This window comes from Schistocerca gregaria, chromosome 3, assembly GCF_023897955.1.
Source record: "Schistocerca gregaria isolate iqSchGreg1 chromosome 3, iqSchGreg1.2, whole genome shotgun sequence".
Classification (NCBI taxonomy): Eukaryota; Metazoa; Arthropoda; class Insecta; order Orthoptera; family Acrididae; genus Schistocerca; species Schistocerca gregaria.
The window spans coordinates 60,613,286-60,621,127 of record NC_064922.1 but is presented as its reverse complement, the minus strand read 5'-3'; the positions used below and the strand labels follow the sequence as shown (position 1 = coordinate 60,621,127).

Genomic DNA, 7,842 nt, shown 5'->3' with positions numbered 1-7,842 from the left:
CATTCAGACGGTTTCGTACTGCTCAATTGCTACATTAAAACGGTAAGTTTCTTTTTCAGAACTGGAAAAACACAAGCGTGACAGCATTCGAACCTGTAATCTTCAGATATGAAGTCCGACGCCTTATCCATTAGACCACACGGTCACTGACGATCAACATTTACATGTATACGACTCATCTCGAAACGCTCACACCCCTGAGGATTTGTGTTTTCGTTCTACACAGCCGCTGCCCCTTGCTCTTTCCCACCCATTCGTTACATTCAACCTCTGACGAGACCGACCAAATATAGACTGAGAAACAAGACCACACAATTTGTGCATTCGGAATCGAAGGCAGGCCGTCCCTCGTCGCATTTGCTACTTCTGCAGAAGCGGCGGCGGCGACGACGACGACGACGACGACGACGACGACGACGACGACGACGAAGATCGCGAGAGACTCTGAGATATGTGAGAAATACATCTATAAAATGTAATTCAGACTGCCTCGTCCCACCTTATGCTGTACCGCTTTGGCAAATGCTTTATCTGCGCCATTCGCCTTAATCACATCTGAGAGTAAATCTTAAAAAAAGGGCTGTCGCTAATTGTTCGTTATCACAGGTACTGTTTGCTATACGGCCACGACGCGCAACTGATTTCCAAAATTCATCTTTCTCCTGTGAGGATGGAACTTACGACCCCTGGTTTATTAGACCAGTGCTCTACCACTGAGCTAAAGAGGCGTGGCCTAGCGGTACTCTTGGGTACTTCGTCCTTACGGTCGTCTGCATCATCAGACTTTAGCTGACAACAATTCATATTATCGGCTAATATTTGCAGCTATGGCGACAAATTACTGCTTGGCTACACATCTGACACGTAACCGATGTGCTCTCCAAACCACAACACTTGCATTTCAGAACATGTCTTTTACACATGTCTACAAAATCACCTTCACCTTCAAATACAGTTTCCTTGCGACTGACAGAGACGTAGGCAAAGTTTAAAGTTGCTATTTCCATTAAATCTCGTTAATCAGAAAAACGGTAATTTACACCTGCAGCGGAACAAAATTCCGTTTCGCCCAGCGTCTGGCTCGAATCCACGACCCGGGGATTAAGTGTCTGACGCTCTACCGACTGAGATAGCCGGCTACCTCGGTGAATACTTGCCGGGTAGCACGTCACACAGTACTCGTTTGGGTTGGGTGGTCCCATACAGCATCTCTCCATGCTGCCTAATGTTTTCCTAACGTCACACTCGTCACGTACTTCACTTTTATGTCATAATCATTTCTGAGAGGCAAAGAAATTGCATGACAACAAGCAGAGCTAGTGGCGTCAAAATTAACACACATACTTTATGTGACTCAAAAGCCGAACGAGTTACTTTCCGACGTTGTTTTAGATGTGCAAATGCCAGTCAAAACTCGCGGTGTCGGCACTCTGCCGACCATTTCGTTAGTTAACACCGGTCTTGCTGTGTGTGTTTCAAGCTCAAGAGCATCTCCAAGCAAAAAATGGTCAACAGCAACATTCAGACGGTTTCGTACTGCTCAATTGCTACATTAAAACGGTAAGTTTCTTTTTCAGAACTGGAAAAACACAAGCGTGACAGCATTCGAACCTGTAATCTTCAGATATGAAGTCCGACGCCTTATCCATTAGACCACACGGTCACTGACGATCAACATTTACATCTATACGACTCATCTCGAAACGCTCACACCCTGAGGATTTGTGTTTTCGTTCTACACAGCCGCTGCCCCTTGCTCTTTCCCACCCATTCGTTACATTCAACCTCTGACGAGACCGACCAAATATAGACTGAGAAACAAGACCACACAATTTGTGCATTCGGAATCGAAGGCAGGCCGTCCCTCGCCGCATTTGCTACGATGGCCATTTGCTACTTCTGCAGAAGCGGCGGCGACGACGACGACGACGACGACGACGACGACGACGAAGATCGCGAGAGACTCTGAGATATGTGAGAAATACATCTATAAAATGTAATTCAGACTGCCTCGTCCCACCTTATGCTGTACCGCTTTGGCAAATGCTTTATCTGCGCCATTCGCCTTAATCACATCTGAGAGTAAATCTTAAAAAAACGCCTGTCGCTAATTGTTCGTCATCACAGGTACTGTTTGCTATACGGCCACGACGCGCAACTGATTTCCAAAATTCATCTTTCTCCTGTGAGGATGGAAATTACGACCCCTGGTTTATTAGACCAGTGCTCTACCACTGAGCTAAAGAGGCGCGGCCTAGCGGTACTCTTGGGTACTTCGTCCTTACGGTCGTCTGCATCATCAGACTTTAGCTGACAACAATTCATATTATCGGCTAATATTTGCAGCTATGGCGACAAATTACTGCTTGGCTACACATCTGACACGTAACCGATGTGCTCTCCAAACCACAACACTTGCATTTCAGAACATGTCTTTTACACATGTCTACAAAATCACCTTCACCTTCAAATACAGTTTCCTTGTGACTTACGGAGACGTAGGCAAAGTTTAAAGTTGCTATTTCCATTAAATCTCGTTAATCAGAAAAACGGTAATTTACACCTGCAGCGGAACAAAATTCCGTTTCGCCCAGCGTCTGGCTCGAACCCACGACCCGGGGATTAAGTGTCCGACGCTCTACCGACTGAGATAGCCGGCTACCTCGGTGAATACTTGCCGGGTAGCACGTCACACAGTACTCGTTTGGGTTGGGTGGTCCCATACAGCATCTCTCCATGCTGCCTAATGTTTTCCTAACGTCACACTCGTCACGTACTTCACTTTTATGTCATAATCATTTCTGAGAGGCAAAGAAATTGCATGACAACAAGCAGAGCTAGTGGCGTCAAAATTAACACACATACTTAATGTGACTCAAAAGCCGAACGAGTTACTTTCCGACGTTGTTTTAGATGTGCAAATGCCAGTCAAAACTCGCGGTGTCGGCACTCTGCCGACCATTTCGTTAGTTAACACCGGTCTTGCTGTGTGTGTTTCAAGCTCAAGAGCATCTCCAAGCAAAAAATGGTCAACAGCAACATTCAGACGGTTTCGTACTGCTCAATTGCTACATTAAAACGGTAAGTTTCTTTTTCAGAACTGGAAAAACACAAGCGTGACAGCATTCGAACCTGTAATCTTCAGATATGAAGTCCGACGCCTTATCCATTAGACCACACGGTCACTGACGATCAACATTTACATGTATACGACTCATCTCGAAACGCTCACACCCCTGAGGATTTGTGTTTTCGTTCTACACAGCCGCTGCCCCTTGCTCTTTCCCACCCATTCGTTACATTCAACCTCTGACGAGACCGACCAAATATAGACTGAGAAACAAGACCACACAATTTGTGCATTCGGAATCGAAGGCAGGCCGTCCCTCGCCGCATTTGCTACGATGGCCATTTGCTACTTCTGCAGAAGCGGCGGCGGCGACGACGACGACGACGACGACGACGACGACGACGACGACGACGACGAAGATCGCGAGAGACTCTGAGATATGTGAGAAATACATCTATAAAATGTAATTCAGACTGCCTCGTCCCACCTTATGCTGTACCGCTTTGGCAAATGCTTTATCTGCGCCATTCGCTTAATCACATCTGAGAGTAAATCTTAAAAAAAGGGCTGTCGCTAATTGTTCGTCATCACAGGTACTGTTTGCTATACGGCCACGACGCGCAACTGATTTCCAAAATTCATCTTTCTCCTGTGAGGATGGAACTTACGACCACTGGTTTATTAGACCAGTGCTCTACCACTGAGCTAAAGAGGCGCGGCCTAGCGGTACTCTTGGGTACTTCGTCCTTACGGTCGTCTGCATCATCAGACTTTAGCTGACAACAATTCATATTATCGGCTAATATTTGCAGCTATGGCGACAAATTACTGCTTGGCTACACATCTGACACGTAACCGATGTGCTCTCCAAACCACAACACTTGCATTTCAGAACATGTCTTTTACACATGTCTACAAAATCACCTTCACCTTCAAATACAGTTTCCTTGCGACTGACAGAGACGTAGGCAAAGTTTAAAGTTGCTATTTCCATTAAATCTCGTTAATCAGAAAAACGGTAATTTACACCTGCAGCGGAACAAAATTCCGTTTCGCCCAGCGTCTGGCTCGAACCCACGACCCGGGGATTAAGTGTCTGACGTCTACCGACTGAGATAGCCGGCTACCTCGGTGAATACTTGCCGGGTAGCACGTCACACAGTACTCGTTTGGGTTGGGTGGTCCCATACAGCATCTCTCCATGCTGCCTAATGTTTTCCTAACGTCACACTCGTCACGTACTTCACTTTTATGTCATAATCATTTCTGAGAGGCAAAGAAATTGCATGACAACAAGCAGAGCTAGTGGCGTCAAAATTAACACACATACTTTATGTGACTCAAAAGCCGAACGAGTTACTTTCCGACGTTGTTTTAGATGTGCAAATGCCAGTCAAAACTCGCGGTGTCGGCACTCTGCCGACCATTTCGTTAGTTAACACCGGCCTTGCTGTGTGTGTTTCAAGCTCAAGAGCATCTCCAAGCAAAAAATGGTCAACAGCAACATTCAGACGGTTTCGTACTGCTCAATTGCTACATTAAAACGGTAAGTTTCTTTTTCAGAACTGGAAAAACACAAGCGTGACAGCATTCGAACCTGTAATCTTTAGATATGAAGTCCGACGCCTTATCCATTAGACCACACGGTCACTGACGATCAACATTTACATCTATACGACTCATCTCGAAACGCTCACACCCCTGAGGATTTGTGTTTTCGTTCTACACAGCCGCTGCCCCTTGCTCTTTCCCACCCATTCGTTACATTCAACCTCTGACGAGACCGACCAAATATAGACTGAGAAACAAGACCACACAATTTGTGCATTCGGAATCGAAGGCAGGCCGTCCCTCGCCGCATTTGCTACGATGGCCATTTGCTACTTCTGCAGAAGCGGCGGCGGCGACGACGACGACGACGACGACGACGACGAAGATCGCGAGAGACTCTGAGATATGTGAGAAATACATCTATAAAATGTAATTCAGACTGCCTCGTCCCACCTTATGCTGTACCGCTTTGGCAAATGCTTTATCTGCGCCATTCGCCTTAATCACATCTGAGAGTAAATCTTAAAAAAAGGGCTGTCGCTAATTGTTCGTCATCACAGGTACTGTTTGCTATACGGCCACGACGCGCAACTGATTTCCAAAATTCATCTTTCTCCTGTGAGGATGGAACTTACGACCCCTGGTTTATTAGACCAGTGCTCTACCACTGAGCTAAAGAGGCGCGGCCTAGCGGTACTCTTGGGTACTTCGTCCTTACGGTCGTCTGCATCATCAGACTTTAGCTGACAACAATTCATATTATCGGCTAATATTTGCAGCTATGGCGACAAATTACTGCTTGGCTACACATCTGACACGTAACCGATGTGCTCTCCAAACCACAACACTTGCATTTCAGAACATGTCTTTTACACATGTCTACAAAATCACCTTCACCTTCAAATACAGTTTCCTTGCGACTGACAGAGACGTAGGCAAAGTTTAAAGTTGCTATTTCCATTAAATCTCGTTAATCAGAAAAACGGTAATTTACACCTGCAGCGGAACAAAATTCCGTTTCGCCCAGCGTCTGGCTCGAACCCACGACCCGGGGATTAAGTGTCTGACCCTCTACCGACTGAGATAGCCGGCTACCTCGGTGAATACTTGCCGGGTAGCACGTCACACAGTACTCGTTTGGGTTGGGTGGTCCCATACAGCATCTCTCCATGCTGCCTAATGTTTTCCTAACGTCACACTCGTCACGTACTTCACTTTTATGTCATAATCATTTCTGAGAGGCAAAGAAATTGCATGACAACAAGCAGAGCTAGTGGCGTCAAAATTAACACACATACTTAATGTGACTCAAAAGCCGAACGAGTTACTTTCCGACGTTGTTTTAGATGTGCAAATGCCAGTCAAAACTCGCGGTGTCGGCACTCTGCCGACCATTTCGTTAGTTAACACCGGTCTTGCTGTGTGTGTTTCAAGCTCAAGAGCATCTCCAAGCAAAAAATGGTCAACAGCAACATTCAGACGGTTTCGTACTGCTCAATTGCTACATTAAAACGGTAAGTTTCTTTTTCAGAACTGGAAAAACACAAGCGTGACAGCATTCGAACCTGTAATCTTCAGATATGAAGTCCGACGCCTTATCCATTAGACCACACGGTCACTGACGATCAACATTTACATGTATACGACTCATCTCGAAACGCTCACACCCCTGAGGATTTGTGTTTTCGTTCTACACAGCCGCTGCCCCTTGCTCTTTCCCACCCATTCGTTACATTCAACCTCTGACGAGACCGACCAAATATAGACTGAGAAACAAGACCACACAATTTGTGCATTCGGAATCGAAGGCAGGCCGTCCCTCGCCGCATTTGCTACGATGGCCATTTGCTACTTCTGCAGAAGCGGCGGCGGCGACGACGACGACGACGACGACGACGATGACGACGACGACGACGAAGATCGCGAGAGACTCTGAGATATGTGAGAAATACATCTATAAAATGTAATTCAGACTGCCTCGTCCCACCTTATGCTGTACCGCTTTGGCAAATGCTTTATCTGCGCCATTCGCCTTAATCACATCTGAGAGTAAATCTTAAAAAAAGGGCTGTCGTTAATTGTTCGTCATCACAGGTACTGTTTGCTATACGGCCACGACGCGCAACTGATTTCCAAAATTCATCTTTCTCCTGTGAGGATGGAACTTACGACCCCTGGTTTATTAGACCAGTGCTCTACCACTGAGCTAAAGAGGCGCGGCCTAGCGGTACTCTAGGGTACTTCGTCCTTACGGTCGTCTGCATCATCAGACTTTAGCTGACAACAATTCATATTATCGGCTAATATTTGCAGCTATGGCGACAAATTACTGCTTGGCTACACATCTGACACGTAACCGATGTGCTCTCCAAACCACAACACTTGCATTTCAGAACATGTCTTTTACACATGTCTACAAAATCACCTTCACCTTCAAATACAGTTTCCTTGCGACTGACAGAGACGTAGGCAAAGTTTAAAGTTGCTATTTCCATTAAATCTCGTTAATCAGAAAAACGGTAATTTACACCTGCAGCGGAACAAAATTCCGTTTCGCCCAGCGTCTGGCTCGAACCCACGACCCGGGGATTAAGTGTCTGACGCTCTACCGACTGAGATAGCCGGCTACCTCGGTGAATACTTGCCGGGTAGCACGTCACACAGTACTCGTTTGGGTTGGGTGGTCCCATACAGCATCTCTCCATGCTGCCTAATGTTTTCCTAACGTCACACTCGTCACGTACTTCACTTTTATGTCATAATCATTTCTGAGAGGCAAAGAAATTGCATGACAACAAGCAGAGCTAGTGGCGTCAAAATTAACACACATACTTTATGTGACTCAAAAGCCGAACGAGTTACTTTCCGACGTTGTTTTAGATGTGCAAATGCCAGTCAAAACTCGCGGTGTCGGCACTCTGCCGACCATTTCGTTAGTTAACACCGGTCTTGCTGTGTGTGTTTCAAGCTCAAGAGCATCTCCAAGCAAAAAATGGTCAACAGCAACATTCAGACGGTTTCGTACTGCTCAATTGCTACATTAAAACGGTAAGTTTCTTTTTCAGAACTGGAAAAACACAAGCGTGACAGCATTCGAACCTGTAATCTTCAGATATGAAGTCCGACGCCTTATCCATTAGACCACACGGTCACTGACGATCAACATTTACATCTATACGACTCATCTCGAAACGCTCACACCCCTGAGGATTTGTGTTTTC

General features: G+C 46.0%; 1 non-coding gene across 1 annotated transcript; it reads right to left on the bottom strand.

Annotated features, from left to right (window-relative positions):
* Positions 1–3,713: 3,713 nt before the first annotated feature.
* On the bottom strand, positions 3,714–3,785 carry Trnai-aau (transfer RNA isoleucine (anticodon AAU)). Its single transcript has one exon. It is a non-coding gene; the product is annotated as a tRNA-Ile (tRNA).
* Between the last annotated feature and the right edge of the window lie 4,057 nt (positions 3,786–7,842).